Consider the following 20,504-nt stretch of genomic DNA (forward strand, 5'->3'; position numbering starts at 1 on the left):
TTACTGTATAGTATATGACAAGGAAAGGAAACAGCACAGGAATCCTGTGGATTTTAGCACGTTTCAATCCCTCACTGGGGGACAATTGGTTGGATCAAGCATTTTCTCCTCTCAACATGGAACCATCCAACAACTGAAATTAATGAATTACATTTAATGGATGAGAGCAATACACTGACTGTGTACTGAAGGCCTACGCTATTGGACTTACCTCCATGGTCAAGGGGTCACTTCTGTGCCAAAAGTATATGTTCTATTACAGGTTCTTTGAACTCATTCCAATTCCAAAGAGAATGACTCACAATTGAAGAACTGTTCTCTGTTCTGCTTACCTTGACTACTTTGCAGATGCTGTGTTGCTTAAGGCGTTGCAATGCTCCGAATGATAGCATGCCATAGCTCTCTGTTGTTCATGACAGCTGGTTTTCTAGGTCCTCTGTTCTGAGACCAGTGTATAGACCGATGTTGTCCATGTAGGTTTCAAGTGTTCTTCCAGGAGGTCTTGAGGCCCATGACAGGAACCCCACAGCATGAGACTGGTGGAAACTAGTTCAGGATCCCAGAAACAGCGATTCAACAGTAAAACATCAGCAATTAAGAGCACATTTAAGATTTTGTTTAAAATGATTAAAGATTACATTTAATTTGAACTTTAAATTGAGTATTGGTAAGGAATATATATCTCACTTCTGTGTTGTTGCATATTACACCAATGGTAAATAAATCTTCCTCTCTTTACACAGAGTGGAAGATTATGTAACGGAATCGATTCAACCTCCAAATTGGTTCCCGTGAAGAGTCATTGCGCTTTTTCAGCCAATGTACATAGAGGTGGATTGTGAACGCAACTGTACCGCAAGTCCCTCTCCCTACGTCACCCTACATTGTGAAACTGTTCCTTCATCTCATAATGACTGGTTAAATTTGCTCACTACATCATGTTTGTTCTGTACCTGGAAGGCTGAACTGAAGAATACTGTAGATGCATAACTAACTGGGTCAGCTAGGCATCTTGGTTTCCCCAATGATGACCCCATGAACTTTTGGCCGCTGTCTCACTATTGTAAACAATATGAATGTGTTGAAAATTACCCTGTTAAAGGAATGTGGCACCTGAATATCATTATGACCCACAATGTCACACAGTGCAGGGCCCAGAAACGTGAGGCATTTCCTGTCGATACCAGCCAATCCCAGTCGTTCACAAGTTTCCAACCCAAGGCGGCATCACCCCCCAGGACACCTCGCCCCCCCAGAGCTAAACAATCTTATCACTCTGCTCATGTGTTACTTTATTCACAAATTAGTCTACCGGTAGCCTATGTGGAATGTGCCAGTACCTTCCTAAAATTGAGTTGCATCCCTTTTTTCCCTCAGAACATCCTCAATTCATCGAGGCATGGACTCTACAAGGAGTCGAAAGCGTTTTGACTCCTTGTAGAGTCCATGCCTCGATGAATTGAGGATGTTCTGAGGGAAAAAAGGGGTGCAACTCAATTTTAGGAAGGTGTTCCTAATGTTTTGTACATTCAGTGTATATGAAGATGACATACTTTCAAATAGCAGTAGGGCAGACAGGCAGTCTAAGTAGAAGTGTTCTTTTTTCCTGCTTGTCTGGCAGTATCTACTAGCTACAGCATAGGTTACATTATTTGATGGTAACTTACAGACAGCATAAAACCAAGAAAGATTTACAAAAATCCTGTCTGAAAATACATTCCACATAGGATACTGGCACATTCCACATAGGCTACCGGTAGACTGATTTGTGAATAAAGTAACACATGAGCAAAGCGTGATAAGATTGTTTAGCTCTGGGGGGGTGAGGTGTCCTGGGGGGGCGATGCCGCCTTGGGTTGGAAACTTGTGAACGACTGGGATTGGCTGGTATCGACAGGAAATGCCTCACGTTTCTGGGCCCTGCACTGTGTGACATTGTGGGTCATAATGAGATTCAGGTGCCACATTCCTTTAACAGGGTAATTTTCAACACATTCATATTGTTTACAATAGTGAGACAGCGGCCAAAAGTTCATGGGGTCATCATTGGGGAAACCATGGTGCCTAGCTGACCCAGTTAGTTACGCATCTACAGTATTCTTCAGTTCAGCCTTCCAGGTACAGAACAAACATGACGTAGTGAGCAAATTTAACCAGTCATTATGAGATGAAGGAACAGTTTCACAATGTAGGGTGACGTAGGGAGAGGGACTTGCGGTACAGTTGCGTTCACAATCCACCTCTATGTACTTTCTTTAATTCCAATAACTAGTGACTAATCCACTGGGTCACTCTGGTTTACAGGGTAAATTTTGTTACAAATAATCAACTAAACAATTTGTGAAGAAATTAAGTACAGGAAATAACTTACGTAGTATTTATTAACTGTTTGGATCTAACTATGTTGATTTTGTCAGCAATGCAAATCGACTGATTGAGGTAATGATTTCAGCCAATGTATTATAGCGGTTTATTACATATTTATAAACTATCTATAAACTTAGAAATAACCCTTTTTAACTACTAATAAACCCATTTATGAATGCTTTTTAAGTATACCTTAATTAATGTAAAGTGTTACCTTGATTGAATTTGACAGTTGACTTCTTGACCTGCCGCCAGATTAAATGTCTGCGTCTCAGACTCCAATGTAAGTCTTTAATGTGTAACCATGTAACCATGGTTATGTCTTAATTGAGACTTGACAAATCATTCTGCATGCTTTAATCGTAGTAATATGAGTAATGACTTATTTGTCGTCTCTCTGTGTACCCTTTGACCTCCCTGCTGCCACATACAGAACGCCAACAGACAGGATTTGGGGGAAATTCTGTGTCCTCACCTGAAGTTCACGTAGAACATATCCTTTGTAAGTTAAGGGATTTATCTTAAAACACTACTTATAGGAAAAGGGAGATTTAAAACCCCCCAAATAAAGGAACGTAAATGTCTCAGAGTAGAGATGGAACCCAACCCAGTCTTTAATTAACCCAGTCTTAATTCTTCTGAGAGTGTCGGACTGGATGATATTATAATTATAAACTCATATCCAAAAGCCAGAACATGAATTGACTGGTATTGTTAAAACCTGTTGTGACTAGAGGGCAGTATTTTCATTTTTGGAAAAAAAACGTTCCCGTAGTAAACAGGATATTTTGTCAGGACAAGATGCTAGAATATGCATATAATTGACAGCTTAGGATAGAAAACACTCTAAAGTTTCCAAAACTGTAAAAATATTGTCTGCGAGTATAACAGAACTGATGTTGCAGGCGAAAGCCTGAGAAAAATCCAATCCGGAAGTGCCTCATGTTTTGAAAGCGCTGCGTTCCAATGAGTCCCTATTGAGCAGTGAATGGGCTATCAACCAGATTACTCTTTCTCCGTATTCCCGAAGGTGTCTACAGCATTTGTGACATAGTTGTACGCATTTATGTTGAAGAATACCCGTAAGCGGCTACATTGCGCAAGTGGTCACCTGATGCTGCCAGAGAGATTCTCGCGTAAAATACAGAGGTAGCCATTACTCCAATCGGTCCTACTGAAAAACTAATTATCCCGATGGATATATAATCGAATAGATATTTGAAAAACACCTTGAGGATTGATTATAAACAACGTTTGCCATGTTTCTGTCGATATTATGGAGCTAATTTGGAATATTTTTCGCAGTTTTCGTGACTGCAATTTCCGGGCGATTTCTCAGCCAAACGTGAAGACCAAACGGAGCTATTTCGCCTACAAAAATAATATTTTTGGAAAAAAGGAACATTTGCTATCTAACTGGGAGTCTCGTGAGTGAAAACATCAGAAGCTCATCAAAGGTAAACAATTTAATTTGATTGCTTTTCTGATTTCCGTGACCAAGTTACCTGCTGCTAGCTGGACAAAATGCTATGCTAGGCTATCGATAAACTTACACAAATGCTTGTCTAGCTTTGGCTGTAAAGCATATTTAGAAAATCTGAGATGACAGGGTGATTAACAAAAGGCTAACCTGTGTCTCAATATATTTCATTTGTGATTTTCATGAATAGGAATATTTTCTAGGAATATTTATGTCCGTTGCGTTATGCTAATTAGTGTCAGGCGATGATTACGCTCCCGCATGCGGGATGGGGAGTCACTAGAGGTTTTAATGATTGTGAAAATGTGTCCAGACTTGGGATTTACATTTGTACAATAAACAGTTAATAATAGAAAATTAATAGAAAATCACTAAATTCACTGGCTTTAGGTTCACCTCTGTCATCTCAGGGCATGTTCCAGGAGATATCTTACATTTTGATATCAGTAGTAAAAGGACACAATTTAGAAGAAACGAGAGTCCTCTGAAAGCTATGGGATGTGCATTGTAGGAACCCATCTATTCTCCACTCTGTTTCTATCTAGATCCTAAGGGAAAGAGACACACCCCTTGTCATGCCCGACATGGATCCTCGTCCCCTGTGCAAACCAACATGGTGAACAGAGAGGCTCTTTGTCTAGCCATCCCCAGGACGCTTCTACCTGCTGTTCTCTCAGATGGGCCATGTGTCCCCCACCCCCTGGCCAGGTCATGCTTTTTCAAACCTGGGCAAGAGTTTTACCAGAGCCCATGCCTTTTCAATCTCACTCTGTTTGTTTGAAGAAATAATGCAGTGTAGAGTATCTTTAACTATGGGGAAAGGTTGAAAGGCATTTTCCTACGGCTCACCTTCCGCGTGTAATATTTCCAGGAATTGGGAATGTGGAGGGAGAGAAGGAGGGAGAACCACTGATTTTACAGAGATGAGTCAAACCCCGTGGTGGGCTGAGAAGCAAGTCAGAACATTTGTGCCGGAGATGTAAGAATAACAGAAGGATATCTGCAGGCCATCGGGTCTTCCAAGATCACCCATGTGAGATGATGATTGGTTTATGGTCACTAGATTGTCGTGTGTGAAGAGTCATTCTGGGAAAATGTAATTCACTAACCGTCCAAGATTTAAAGCTTGAGTCCTTAATTGAAGCAATAACAAAGCGGAGACCCTGCCTCTATTTTGGTAAAAAGCTCAGGGATGGGGCTGGAGAAATCCTACCACTCAGAGCTATGGATGCAAGGACTGACCATCCATGATATCAAATGTATAGTTTTAACTAGGGTTGCAAAGGGTCGGAAACTTTCCGGTAAATTTCTGGTAATTTTCCATGGGAAGTTAAGCCCGGGAATTTGGGGAATTTTGCTTAAATTCATCAAAAAAAGTTAGCTTATAACAGTGAACCTTTTTTTGTGGGATACACATAAGGCAATTCTAGGTCTTGTGGCATATTCTGGTTAAACTATCCCAAGTCAATGGAATTGCAACCCTCTGCATGCACAGTGCATTCTTCCATCACATGTACAGTGCACTCTTCCATCACATGTACAGCTGATTCGCAAGATCTTGCACACTAATGAGATGCTATTGAGCCCACACTACTACACTGTCTGAGCCAAGGACTACATGCTTTCTGGTAAGTTTTGATCACAATACCGAGTGGGGTGAAAATATTATAAATGACATACATGATTTTTTTGTTAACTAGTAAATAGTAGCCTTAAATCATTTCTAACTTGTTAATAATTTCTGCTAGTTAGTTTTTGCTACCATGTGGGTTTTAGCTTGCTTGAGCCTGCTAACTGAGGAGTGTTACTTCACCTGTTTCCATACAAGTTTCATTTGAAAACATTTATCTAACAAAGGAATTGTTCAACCTAACAGCTTAACTATTTATCTGTACATGGAATTGTATTTATTTATTTTTTACAAATTGTTTCTAATCTTTATAGGAAAATGCCACGGGCACTATCTGATGTGTGGAGACATTTCACTGCATCTAATGTAGAAGGAAAAGCTGTGTACATTTGCAAATACTGTGCCAAATCATATGTGAAGAATGCAACAAAGATGCAGAATCATCTGGCCAAGTGCATAACGTTCCCTCGGCGCTCACAACAAGCAACCTCTGACAAAAGTAGCATCATTACTCTGGACGGTTCTGACTTAGAATATGTGGGCAACTATAAATACCTAGGTGTCTGGCTAGACTGTAAACTCTCTTTCCAGACTCATATTAAGCATCTCCAATCCAAAATTAAATCTAGAATCGGCTTCCTATTTTGTAACAAAGGCTCCTTCACTCATGCTGCCAAACATGCCCTCGTAAAACTGACTATCCTACCGATCCTTGACTTCGGCAATGTTATTTACAAAATAGCCTTCAACACTCTATTCAGCAAACGGGATGCAGCCTATCACAGTGCCATCCGTTTTGTCACCAAAGCCCCATATACTACCCACTACTGCGACCTGTATGCTCTCGTTGGCTGGCCCTCGTTGCATATTCGTCGCCAAACCCACTGGCTCCAGGTCATCTATAAGTCTTTGCTAGGTGAAGCTCTGCCTTATCTCAGCTAACTGGTCACCACAGCAACACCCACTCATAGCACGTGCTCCAGCAGGTATATTTCACTGGTCATCCCCGAACACTTCCTTTGGCCGCCTTTCCTTCCAGTTCTCTGTTGCCAATGACTGGAATGAATTGCAAAAATCACTGAAGTTGGAGACTTATATTTCCCTCACTAACATTAAGCATCAGCTGTCAGAGCAGCTTATCGATCGCTGCAGCTGTACACAGCCCATCTGTAAATAGCCCATCCAACCAACTACCTACCTCATCCCATATTTGTTGTTGTTTTTTCTGCTCTTTTGCACACCAGTATTTCTACTTGCACATCCTCATCTGCTCATCTATCAATCCAGTGTTAATTGCTAAATTGTAGTTACTTCACCACCATGGCCTATTTATTGCCTTACCTCCTTACTTCATTTGCAAACACTGTATACAGATTTTTCTATTGTGTTATTGACTGTACCACATTGAAGTTGCCCCGCAACACCCGTTGGGGTGGTGTTGTCATCATGTTTGACAGTCTCCTGGAGGGGAATGAGTCTCTCCAAGAAATGGCCATATCACAGTCTGCCGATATGGACAGCCCCATCAAGAGGATTCTCCTGGATTATTTATTTTGGGAAAGAGTGGTAAGCAGCCTGAAACCTAAACCTATGCAAGGATTGAGGGAGACAATGCCATCCTGTCTGATGTTCAGACTCTGCTTGCAGATGTAAGAGAAGAAATCTGTACTGCCCTGCCCAATTCACTGTTACTCCAAACAGAGGAAACTGCATTTCTGAAATACATCAAAAGCATGAAGACTTCTGCCTGAAGCCCATACATGCCGCAGTGTACATGTTGGACCCCAAGAACGCTGGCAAGAGCGTCCTGTCTGTTGGGGTCATCACTACCATGTCTCGCCACCATGGCCTGGATAAGGGCAAGGTTCTTGGCAGTCTGGTGAAGTACACTTCCAAGCAAGGACTTTGGGATGGAATGCAATATGGCAGTCGTGCCAACATATCTCATCAGCCACCTGGTGGAAGGGACTTTGTGGATCTGAGGCTCTTTCCCCTGTTGCCTCCATCATCCTCCAAATCCCACCAACATCAGCAGCCTCAGAACGAAACAGGCTGACCAATAAAAAAAAATGGTTGAAAAAATGGTGGCCATCTGGGCAAATTTGAGGCTTTTTGAGCCTGACAACGAGCCATCCTCAACAAGGTTGGAAGGTGACAGTGAAGATGAGGCCTCAGAGTCTGATGTTCAAGAGGTGGAAATTGAGGAGGTCCAGGGAGAAGACATGGAAGCCTGAGAGGAAGACAACCAAAGTTTTAGTTTCTAGACTATCATTTTACAGATCTATGTTGAAAAGTTTTTGGGGAGATGCGATGGATCATTGGGGATCTTTCAATATTCCCTTTTTTTTGTTGTTCAATGAAATCACCCCATGTGAAGAGTCAACTCATTTCATTAAAGTTCAATTGGTAACTATTATTTCTGTTGGAAGGATTTCATCATTTGTAATTATGTTTAATTATGATCAGGTAAAATGTTTGTTTCTGTCTCCAAATGATATGGGGCCAATTCATAACTAAATCGTTTAAAAAAAAATCTATTGGAAGGATTTAATCATTTGCAATTATGTCTACTTATGAATAGGTAAAAAGTTTATGTTTGTCTCCATATTATATGGTAAATATGCATATATTTCCATTAATTCACATATATTCCCGTTAATTCCCATATATTCCCGTTAATTTCCACGGAAAGTGTCCACCTCTGAATATTCTCTAAAATGTGCAACCTTAGTTTTAACCATATTTTGATGCTATAACTACAGTGTTAATTTACATTGTTTTTTATTTTATTTTATTTCACCTTTATTTAACCAGGTAGGCTAGTTGAGAACAAGTTCTCATTTGCAACTGCGACCTGGCCAAGATAATGCATAGCAGTGTGAACAGACAACACAGAGTTACACATGGAATAAACAATTAACTAGTCAATAATACAGTAGAAAAAAGGAGTCTATATACATTGTGTGCAAAAGGCATGAGGAGGTAGGCGAATAATTACAATTTTGCAGATTAACACTGGAGTGATAAATGATCAGATGGTCATGTACAGGTAGAGATATTGGTGTGCAAAAGAGCAGAAAATAAAATAAATAAAAACAGTATGGGGATGAGGTAGGTAAAAATGGGTGGGCTATTTACCGATAGACTATGTACAGCTGCAGCGATCGGTTAGCTTCTCAGATAGCAGATGTTTGAAGTTGGTGAGGGAGATAAAAGTCTCCAACTTCAGCGATTTTTGCAATTCGTTCCAGTCACAGGCAGCAGAGAACTGGAACGAAAGGCGGCCAAATAAGAGGTTGGCTTTAGGGATGATCAGTGAGATACACCTGCTGGAGCGCGTGTTACGGGTGGGTGTTGCCATCGTGACCAGTGAACTGAGATAAGGCGGAGCTTTACCTAGCATGGACTTGCAGATGACCTGGAGCCAGTGGGTCTGGCGACAAATATATAGCGAGGGCCAGCCGACTAGAGCATACAGGTCGCAGTGGTGGGTGGTATAAGGTGCTTTAGTGACAAAACGGATGGCACTGTGATAAACTGCATCCAGTTTGCTGAGTAGAGTGTTGGAAGCAATTTTGTAGATGACATCGCCGAAGTCGAGGATCGGTAGGATAGTCAGTTTTACTAGGGTAAGTTTGGCGGCGTGAGTGAAGGAGGCTTTGTTGCGGAATAGAAAGCTGACTCTAGATTTGATTTTCGATTGGAGATGTTTGATATGAGTCTGGAAGGAGAGTTTACAGTCTAGCCAGACACCTAGGTACTTATAGATGTCCACATATTCAAGGTCGGAACCATCCAGGGTGGTGATGCTAGTCAGGCGTGCGGGTGCAGGCAGCGAACGGTTGAAAAGCATGCATTTGGTTTTGCTAGCGTTTAAGAGCAGTTGGAGGCCACGGAAGGAGTGCTGTATGGCATTGAAGCTCGTTTGGAGGTTAGATAGCACAGTGTCCAAGGACGGGCCGGAAGTATATAGAATGGTGTCATCTGCGTAGAGGTGGATCAGGGAATTGCCCGCAGCAAGAGCAACATCATTGATATATACAGAGAAAAGAGTCGGCCCGAGAATTGAACCCTGTGGCACCCCCATAGAGACTGCCAGAGGACCGGACAGCATGCCCTCCGATTTGACACACTGAACTCGGTCTGCAAAGTAGTTGGTGAACCAGGCAAGGCAGTCATCAGAAAAACAAACATTGGAGCAAAACAAGGTTATATTTTGAGTTCTGATAGGGTACAACAGTTGAACTAAGCTCATGAGGCAGAAGTTGTATCCTTCAAGAATCAATGGGTATGTATTATTCATTTATAAGTCCAAAAACGGACATAGCACTTAATTTTTCTGTCCAACTATCTGTTTTCTTCTGATACCTCTCTCCCCATCTAAAACACAAACACAGACCTTGATCTCAGAAACCCACAGAGCAATGATCTCTTTCAACGTTCACTTCAAAAGATACAGAAGAGCAAAGTCAACAGAAGTTCTCAACTTCCAACTCAACTAACAAACAAGAGGCTCCCCAAACATGAACCGTGACTTGTCACATGATCACGTGTCCCAGGGTTTGACCAAATATAAAGTGTTTACAAAAGTTTCAAAAGTTCAACGGTTTTTTTTTTTATCGCTTTTCATTCACATTTATTAAGCAACAGTGGTGTCACAGAGCTGCGCATGTTTAGATTTTGGTTAGATGCCGTCAATTCAATTGGTTTGTGTACAAACTAATTGTTTGTTAGTCTTCACAGTACTGAACAAGTTTGTAAAGAAAAAAAAATACAGGTTGGAATCAATGTTGCAGGATAGGATGATGACACAGAAGGATCACGGTGCTTTTACATGATGGTCTGTCTGGGGGGCGGGGGAAATAACTTGATTTAACGTTGATCGCTTTTATTAGAATATCTACAGAGTTACCGGGTCCGGAAAAATACGGGCCGGAACAAACAAAGTGCCAGATCGGATGCACAATTGAGAGCAAGCTGTCGGGCTGTATCACCACCTGGTACGGCAACTCCACCGCCCACAACTGCAGGGGTCTCCAGATGGTGGTGCGGTCGGCCAAACACATCACCGGGGCACACTGCCTGTCCTCCAGGACATCTACAGCACCCGATATCACTGGAAGGCCAAAAAGATCATTAAGGACATCAACCACCCGAGCCACGACCTGTCCACCCCGTTATCATCCAGAAGGCAGTACAGTTGTATCAAAGCTGGGGCTGAGAGACTGAAAAAAATAATAAATAGCCAACATCTAAATAGCCATCACTAGCCGGCTACCACCCGGTTACTCAACCCTGCACCTTAGAGGCTGCTGCCCTATGAACATAGACATGGAATCACTGGTCACTTTAATAATAGAACACTAGTCACTTTAATAATGTTTACATACTGTTTTACTAATTTAATGTGTATATACTGTATTCTACTGTATTCTAGACAATTGCTCATCCTAATATTTATATATTTCCATTATTTTACTTTTAGAATTGTGTGCATTGTTGTGAATTGTTAGATACTACTGCACTGTTGGGGCAAGGAACACAAGCATTTCACTACACCTGCAATAAATAAAACAAATATATTCTAAATATGTCTATGTGACCAATAAAATGTTATTTGATTTTAATTGTCTCGAGGCTTAAAAATCCTTCTTTAACCTGTCTCCTCCCCTTTATCTACACTGATTGAAGTGGATTTAACGAGTGACATTAATAAGGGATCATAGCTTTCACCTGGATTCACATGGTCAGTCTATGTCATGGAAAGAGCAGGTGTTCTTAATGTTTTGTATATACAGTACACATATGAAAATAATAAAGTCCTATTTTGAAATAGAAATAGACACATTTTTTGTATTTCGCTATCCCCAATAATTTTGAAATGACAACTATTTTGTGGGTTTTCTATGTATAGAGAACATTAACTCACTGTACTTTTAGTAATATTTGGTTGTCCTTTCTCACTTAATTTGGAGAGATAATCGACTTTCTTACGTCTTTACCATAAAATGAATGGTCGTCAATGGCCATATTCTGACATCATAAACAACTTTTTTTTTTTAAAGATATACATTTTTCATTTTTGTTCTTTTGATGTGTAGAGGGGTCACCAAAGTTACTCTTTGAGTATTTGGTTGTGCACATTTGCAGAATTTGGAAGGGAAACAATCTCTCTAACTTGTCTATCAATAAATGAATGTGGCCCTGCACTCTTAGAAAACAAGGTGCTGTCTAGAACCTAAAAGGGTTCTTCTGCTGTCCCAGTAGGATAACCTTTTGAAGAACCCTTTTTGGTTCCAGGTGGAACCCTTTTGGTTCCAGGTGGAACCCTTTTGGTTTCAGGCAAAAAAATTGTTCTACCTGGAACCAAAAAGTCTTCTACCTGGAACCAAAAAGGGTTCTCCTATGGGGATAGCCGAATAACTCTCTGGGAATGCTTTTTTCTAAGAGTGTATATCTCAGTTTGGTAACCCTTTAATAAGCCCCTGTTTGCGTTTTTGCAACACTTACCAAACTACCTCTAGATCAGGCTCAGAATGTTTATTTCCCCCCAAAAAATATATCTACATAAACACCACATCTTAGAGAAGAATTTCAAGTAATTGACTTGCATGGATGGCCTACAACATATGCTTGTGTAGGGGACCAGTGTGGTGCCAGACGAGGGATTTAGTTTCTAATGTTTTAGAGCAGGGTTCAACTGGCCGCACGCGAGGGATTTTACTTGGCCCCCCATGTATTCTGAGCAAAAATACATAAACTTTTGACATGAAAGACTGTAAAAACATCAGCAAATCACAATTTAAATTTTGGAAATATGTCAAAAAGTATTCCCACTCATAATAGAGCGATATACAGTACATGTATGTGATCATATACAAATGTAAGCAAGGTTTTAAATGATGGTTTTATTCAAATATTATATCCATTTGGGTTTCTTGCGGTCAATTAGCAGGCTACAAATGATTTGTAATTATGGTCCGGCCCTCCGACCATCCACTCAAAAATAAATCTAGTTGAGGATCTGTGTTTTAGAGGCTACTGATGACACAAACATCCCACTAAAACACAACAGAGACTACTAAGAGACAGATCTGGGTCTAAGGATATTCATTATGTAGTGTTTGACATTATTTTTGAGTTTACAGAATGCAATTTAGGAAAAGTTGCATTTTTACAATTTTGGGTCTCAGGGAATATTGTACCTGGGTCGCTGGCGTGAAATGCAAAACCTTAGTTGAACTCACTTGCTGGGAATTGTAACATTGCTCATTCGTGAGGATCGATACACTGCCCCCTGCGAACGGGACGGTACAAACTTTGACCACTTCAGCCTCCTCACACATCCGTCCGTGCATTATGATGGCCTCACAGCCACCATACAACTTCTGAAACCAATGTAGCAAACAGAGGAACAAAGACGCAAACCTGGGACGCTGGCGTGAAAGGCATTAAACCTAGGCATCGCGGAAGTAGAGATAACATGGCTCATTAGCGAGGATCATTACAATATAAAGCACTGTAAATGTGAATATGCTCTCAATCAACTCGCTAAGTCATGTGCTACACCTCACTGAACCCTTCTATGTAACCCAGGACGTCTCATTCAACAGTGAATATGTTTATTATGTTTCCCAAGACATTGAGCATAAGAGAGTTTTCACAGAACCCTCGTGACCTTGCTACACCACATCCATTGTTCAGAAAAAACCTGCCTGCGCCACAGCACACACACATGCTCTGCTGGAAACCTGGGTAAAGCTGAGACCTCTGGAAAGAATGAACCCACAGACTCAAGCCCATTGCAATATAATGGCGTAGATAGAGAGGGAGACACAATAATGTACTCTGTCTCATGAAGAATTGAAGTGATGTAGTATCTGAATGCCCATGATAAATTCCATTGGTCTTTTCACCAACAACACTGTAGAATAATAGTGGCTTTGGACAGTAAAGGCCTCAAGGTTATCAGATTTCTTAAAGATAAATCATGGGCTATCATGCAATGTGTCCATGTCATACAACAAGAAGAATGATAAGACACTTCTATAACTTCATGGGAGGCACGTGCACAGATAATAGGTCAACCAGTGCCCTCACCTATGCCCTTTGAACTTCTACTCTTAACACCCACCTATGGTTTCAGAGCTGGTCATGGGTGCACCTCAGCCACACTCAAGGTCCTAAACAACATCATAAGCGCCATCAATAAGAGACAATACTGCTCAGCCATATTCATCGACCTGGCCAAGGCTTTCGACTCTGTTAATCACCACATTCTTATTGGCAGACTCGACAGCCTTGGTTTATCAAATGATTGCCTCGGCTGGTTAACCAACTACTTCTCTGATAGAGTTCAGTGTGTCAAATCGGAGGGCCTGTTGTCCGGACTTCTGACAGTCCCTATGGGGGTGCCACATGGTTAAATTCTCGGGCCGACTCTCTTCTCTGTATACATCAATGATGTCGCTCTCGCTGCTGGTGATTCTCTGGTACACCTCTACGCAGACGACACTATTCTGTATACTTCTGGCCCCTCTTCGGACAGTGTTACCTAACCTCCAGACGAGCTTCAATGCAACTCTCCTTCCGTGGCCTCCAACTGCTCTTAAACGCAAGTAAAACTAAATGCATGCTATTCAACCGATCACTGCCCGCACCTGCTCGCCCGTCCAGCATCACTACTCTGGACGGCTCTGACTTAGAATACGTGGACAACTACAAATACCTAGGTGTCTGGTTAGACTGTAAACTCTCCTTCCAGACTCACATCAAGCATCTCCAATCCAAAATTAAATCTATAATTGGCTTCATATATCGCAACAAAGCATCCTTCACTCATGCTGCCAAACATACCCTCTTAAAACTGACCATCCTACCGATCCTCGACTTCGGTGATGTCATCTATAAAATAGCCTCCAACACTCTACTCAACAAACTGGATGCAGTCTATCACAGTGCCATCCGTTTTGTCACCAAAGCCCCATACACAACCCACTCAGTTCACTGGTCACCATAGCAGCTCCCACCTGTAGCACGCGCTCCAGCAGGTATATCTCACTGGTCACCTCCAATGCCAATTCCTCCTTTGGTCGTCTTTCCTTCCAGTTTTCTGCTGCCAATAACTGGAATTAACTGCAAAAATCTCTGAAGCTGGAGACTCATATCTCCCTCACTAGCTTTAAGCACCAGCTGTCAGAGCAGCTCACAGATCATTGCACCTGTACATAGCCCATCTGTAAATAGTCTAACTAACTCCCTCATCCCCAGTATTTATTTATTTATCTTTGCACCCCAGTATCTCTACTTGCACATTCATCTTCTGCAGATCTACCATTCCAGTGTTTAATTGCTATATTGTAATTACTTCGCCACCATGTCCTATTTATTGCCTTAACTCCCTTATCTTACCTCATTTACACACACTGTTTATAGACTTTTTGTTTTATTTTGTTCTACTGTGTTATTGACTATGTTTTGGTTATTCCATGTGTAACTCTGTGTTGTTGTATGTGTCAAATTGCCATGCTTTATCTTGGCCAGGTCGCAGTTGCAAATGAGAACTTGTTCTCAACTAGCCTACCTGGTTAAATAAAGGTGAAATAAAAATAACAAAAATGAGGAAGTGCCCTCGCAGCTCGTTGATTTTGTTTCCAATTCATTACTTTTTTGTTTTAATTTTTCTATTTACTTTAATTTCATAAGTGCACGTAAGTATATTGTATTGTACTGTACCACAACATCTTCTGCACTTGCGTCAACATGTGTAAAAGACAGCTAGCTTTACTGTCCATTTCAAAATTGCATACACATGCCAAGTGAGTTAAAATGTCAACAGACTAGGTATTGTTTGAGACCGTCGTCATGTATTTTTAATAACTGTTTCTCAATTCCTACAATGTCGTCTCTGTGGATGCCAGGTGCACACAACATCCTTTAATACCATGTGATACATCACATGCAGGCAGCATTGTAAGTAGGTGTGTTGTTCTTTTCCCAAAGGGAAACAGAGCTGGGATAATGAGAGCTAAACATGAGGCCATCAAGTCGTGTGTAGACAGGCTCCCCCAGTCAGCTGATATTCCCCTGAACACGCCTGATTCACACTATAACGCCTAAGAGCCGAACCAAGTCGAGCTGGTGCTGGTCTGGCCTGGTTAAGCATCCCCCATAGATGCTGAAACAGTGCTGGAAAGGACCATGTTAAAACAAAATACTAGAGCCAGGCAGCACAGTATGGTTTGGGTCAGCCCTATAGTGTGATTCAGGCAAGAGAGTAAAATCCCACTGCTGACACCCACCCCTACCTCACAACTACTGCCAACAGAGACTTGACCATAGAAAAAGAATGAATAGAACATGTTTGGAAATTCTATCCCAGGCAATTTGACGGGTAAACTTATGGATACACTCACAATGGCTGCCTTTTATTCCAGCCTGTTCTCGTAGACTAGACGTAACATAGTAAATGTACATCCGAGACACTCAAATTAGTAGGATACACTATATATATAAAAGCATGTGGACACCCCTTCAAATTAGTGGTTTCAGCTATTTCAGCCACACCGTTGCCGACTGGTGAATAAAATCGAGCACACAGCCATGAACTCTCCAGAGACGAACATGGCAGTAGAATGTCCATACTGAAGAGCTCAGTGACTTTCAATGTGGCACCAATGGTTTAGGAGGAATAAGGGTCTGAGGCTGTTTCATGGTTCGGGCTAGACCCCTTAGTTCCAGTAAAGGGAAATCTTAACGTTACAGCATACAATGAAATTCTAGACGATTCTGTGCTTCCAACGTTGTGGCAACAGTTTGGGTATCGCCCTTTCCTGTTTCAGCATGACAACACCCCCGTGCACAAAGCGAGGTCCATACAGAAATGGTTTGTCAAGATCGGTGTGGAAGAACTTGACTGGCCTTCTCAGAGCCCTGACCTCAACCCCATGAACACCTTTGGGATGAATTGGAACGCCGAGTGCGAGTCGGTTCTAATTGCCCAACATCAGCGCTCGGCCTCACTTATGCTCTTGTGGCTGAATGGAAGTAAGTCCCCGCAGCAATGTTCCAACATCTATTGGAATGCCTTCTCAGAAGAGTGGAAGCTGTTATAGCAGCAAAGGGGGACCAACTCCATATTAATGCCCATGATTTTGGAATGAGATATTCAACGAGCAGGTGTCCACATACTTATCATGTAGTGTATGTTGCATTTGGTATGGTTACTTAAGACAGATGGTTGCTTAAAGCAAAAACAAAAGTAGGGTGAATGTATAACCATAACGTCCAGCGACCCAAAGGTTGCTATTTCTAATCTCATCGCGGACAATTTTAGCATTTTAGCTAATTGTCACATTTTTAACTACTTACTACTTTTTAGCTACTATGAAACTATGTTAACTAACCCTTTCCCTAACCCTAACCTTAACCCTTTAAGCTAACCCTTCTCCTAACCATAGTACCCTCCAAGCTCATCATCAAGCTGGAGGCCCTGGGTCTCAAACCCGACCTGTGCAATTGGGTCCTGGACTTTGACGGGCCGCCCACAGGTGGTGAAGGTAGGAAACAACATCTCCACTTTGCTGACCCTCAACACTGGGGCCCCACAAAGGTGCGTGCTCAGCCCCCTCCTGTACTCCCTGTTCACCCACGACTGTGTGGCCATGCACGCCTCCAACTCTATCATCAAGTTTGCAGACGACACAACAGTAGTGGGCTTGATGCCCAACAACAATGAGACAGCCTACAGGGAGGAGGTGAGGGCACTCGGTGTGTGGTGTCAGAAAAACAACCTCTCACTCAACGTCAACAAAACAAAGGAGATGATCGTGGACTTCAGGAAACAGCAGAGGGAGCACCCCCTATCCACATCGAAGGGACAGCAGTGGAGAAAGTGGAAAGTTTTAAGTTCCTCGGCATACACATCACAGACAACCTGAAATGGTCCACCCACACAGACAGTGTGGTGAAGAAGGCACAATAGCGCCTCTTCAACCTCAGGAGGCTGAAGAAATTTGGCTTTTCACCCAAAACCCTGACAAACTTTTACTGATGCATACTCGAGAGCATCCTGTCGGGCTGTATCACAGCCTGGTACGGCAACTGCACCACCCTCAACCACAAGGCTCTCCAGAGGGTGGTGCAGTCTGCACAACGCATCACCGGGGGCAAACTACCTGCCCTCCAGGACACCTACACCACCCGATGTCACAGGAAGGCCAAAAAGATAATCAAGGACAACAACCACCCGAGCCACTGCCTGTTCACCCAGCTATCATCCAGAAGGCGAGGTCAGTACAGGTGCATCAAAGCTGGAACCGAGAGACTGAAGAACAGCTTCTACCTCAAGGCCATCAGACTGCTAAAGAGCAATCACTAACTCAGAGAGACTGCTGCCTACATGGAGATCCAATCACTGACCACTTTAATAAATGGATCATTAGTCACTTTAAACAATGACACTTCATTAATGTTTACATATCTTACATTACTCATATCATATGTATATACTGTATTTTATACCATCTATTGCACCTTGCCTATGCTGCTCGGCCATCACTCATCCATATATTTATATGGACATATTCTCATTCACCCCTTTAGATTTGTGTGTATTAGGTAGTTGTTGGGGAATTGTTAGATTACTTGTTAGATATTACTGCACTGCCGGAACTAGAAGCACAAACAAGCATTACGCTACACTTGCATTAACATCTGCTAACCATGTGTATGTGACCAATACAATTTGATTTGATTTGACATGCATATTATTAATGCTAGCTCTCTGTGTACATCCAAGGGCTAGCCGTGCTGCCCTGTTCTGAGCCAATTGCACCAGACGGTAGTCCAGGTCTGCAGAAGTTACGCATGTTTGTCTTCGCAATTATTGACTGATATAGCCAAGAGAAGACCTTCAGTGAACACCTTGAGGGTTCACGCTCTATCTGTGTGTGTGTGTGTGTGTGTGTGTGTGTGTGTGTGTGTGTGTGTGGCATGACAACACAAACACAATCTGGATAACCTGTGAAAAGACAGTGTCCAGGGTTTTAAGAACATTGTGGACAGATTGAAATGTAACAGAAGGTTGAAACCCACAAATTACTAACATTTCATAAAAACATCTCTCTCTCTCTCTCACACACACACACACACACACACACACACGCACACACACACTTGGTAAAAACATTCCTCAGGTGATGTAAAAACGTCCCAGAAAGGGTGCCCATTGTAAACTTAACAAGGAAGTGAGTTACTGTGAATTGTCATAAAATAACATATTATTACTTAATGTCATATCAAATGTATTCTTTAAGTTCTGATTTGTGGAGAAAATAAAAGTTTTCGGACAATGGCACAATGCAGTGCATGATAATCCATCATCCTGGCCTAGACTCCGAGAACAGAGGGGCTCACTGCAGCCATACCTCAGGTGATCCCTGCAAGGTTTGGTAGCCTTTGGTAAGTGTCCACAAAGGTGCCCAGGAATCAACCGTCGAAATCTTTCTGGTGATGGTGCCGAATAAATGGTTTTCAGACTTGTTAATAACCAAATACTTGTTTGAAACCCTGCTTGGTTTGACTATTGCAGCAGTACAGCCTGTGTTGTGGGGGGCGTTCTCCATTGAGAATGACCTCTTGGAGAAGAGATCCTTCCTCAGATCATTGACACCATCCCTAGGCGAATTGTCTTCCCATAGAGAACACAGGTGTCTCTTATGCAATGTGAAAGTAGACGATTCCAGAATTGGTTCAGCTGACATGGAAACAAAGGCATCAGTAACCTCTGGAAATTACAGTAATGACAGTTGTAATTAGTTAGTCATTTTACTTCTACTTTAATAAAATTTTATTAAAGTAACAGTGCATCTCTTTGAATAGGATATTTGAGTACTATTTCTATCCCTGGTGAGTGAAAGAGGGAGTTTGTGAGTGAGGGAGTGATTGAGTGACAGAAAGAGGGAGTGAGTGATTGAGGGAAAGAGTGTGAAAAGGTCAGAGAGTGAATGTCAGCCGGTCCCATGGACAAGTAACGCGTAACTGAGGGGTGAATGAGAGATTGAAAGGGGGATAATTTGTTTTATTAATTAATGCAGCACTGCGCCACTCAGGAGCGCATACCAAAAGCAACCCACAGTTTTAAGGTTGGATAATCCTTGATAAAAAGGGAAGAACAGCCCAGCAAGGAGGACATTGTTAGTATCCACTGTTTAAATGACAATTGTATTTGTACCCTTTTGAAGGGCATCTTTAAGATAAAGGCATACTCTTTTGTCTGCCTCTTCGTGGTTACATTCTGGTGTTGATGTCAGATGGACCCATTTGACACCACAAAATCATCAGTTATAACATAGATCTCTTTTCCATCGACAGATTCATTGGCACACACCTTCTGCGTCAACATTTTGAAAAGCTCCTGTTTGTCAAAAGGATTTCTAAGAAAGTCACAGAACTTACATGGAAGCTTGGTTGTCTCCCCAACTTTCTTTCTGAAGCCTTTTACTCACTCCTCTTTTGTTGAGGCTTTTAGACCATCTTCTTTGTATCTGTCCCACTCAATATTGATTTTATTGCAATTGGTGCTCTACCCCAGGCTGGAAGAGACTACAGCCATATTTGCCAAATGTGGAAACTTTGCGGGTGTGCATCAAAAGAAGAAGGCACAGGTGGGTAGGAATCTACAGCGATCAGGCCTAGCATGTAAGATCTGGGGGCAAGTTAAGCATGCTGTTATTTGAAAGGGCTGGAGGACATTCGTATTCTCGGGAGAGAAAAACTCATGCAGATTTCCATCTCGGAACTTGATCGCTTTTTAATGCTGATTGTTACTTTTTTCTCTTTTGTGACTGGCTTTGCCTTAGCATTGTTAAGCACTGGTACATTATTCCTCTTAATGCTCTGTTGGAAAGATGTACTGTTTGTGTTCCTATCCACAATGATTTCCTTCAAAGATTTCAGATATTGAAAAGTGCATAGTTTCTCAATGGTGCGAACAGTTCTAATGACATATTTGCTTGCACAATTGTG

The sequence above is a fragment of the Oncorhynchus mykiss genome, chromosome 17 (assembly GCF_057628025.1).
Source record: "Oncorhynchus mykiss isolate SJ-2025 chromosome 17, ASM5762802v1, whole genome shotgun sequence".
Classification (NCBI taxonomy): Eukaryota; Metazoa; Chordata; class Actinopteri; order Salmoniformes; family Salmonidae; genus Oncorhynchus; species Oncorhynchus mykiss.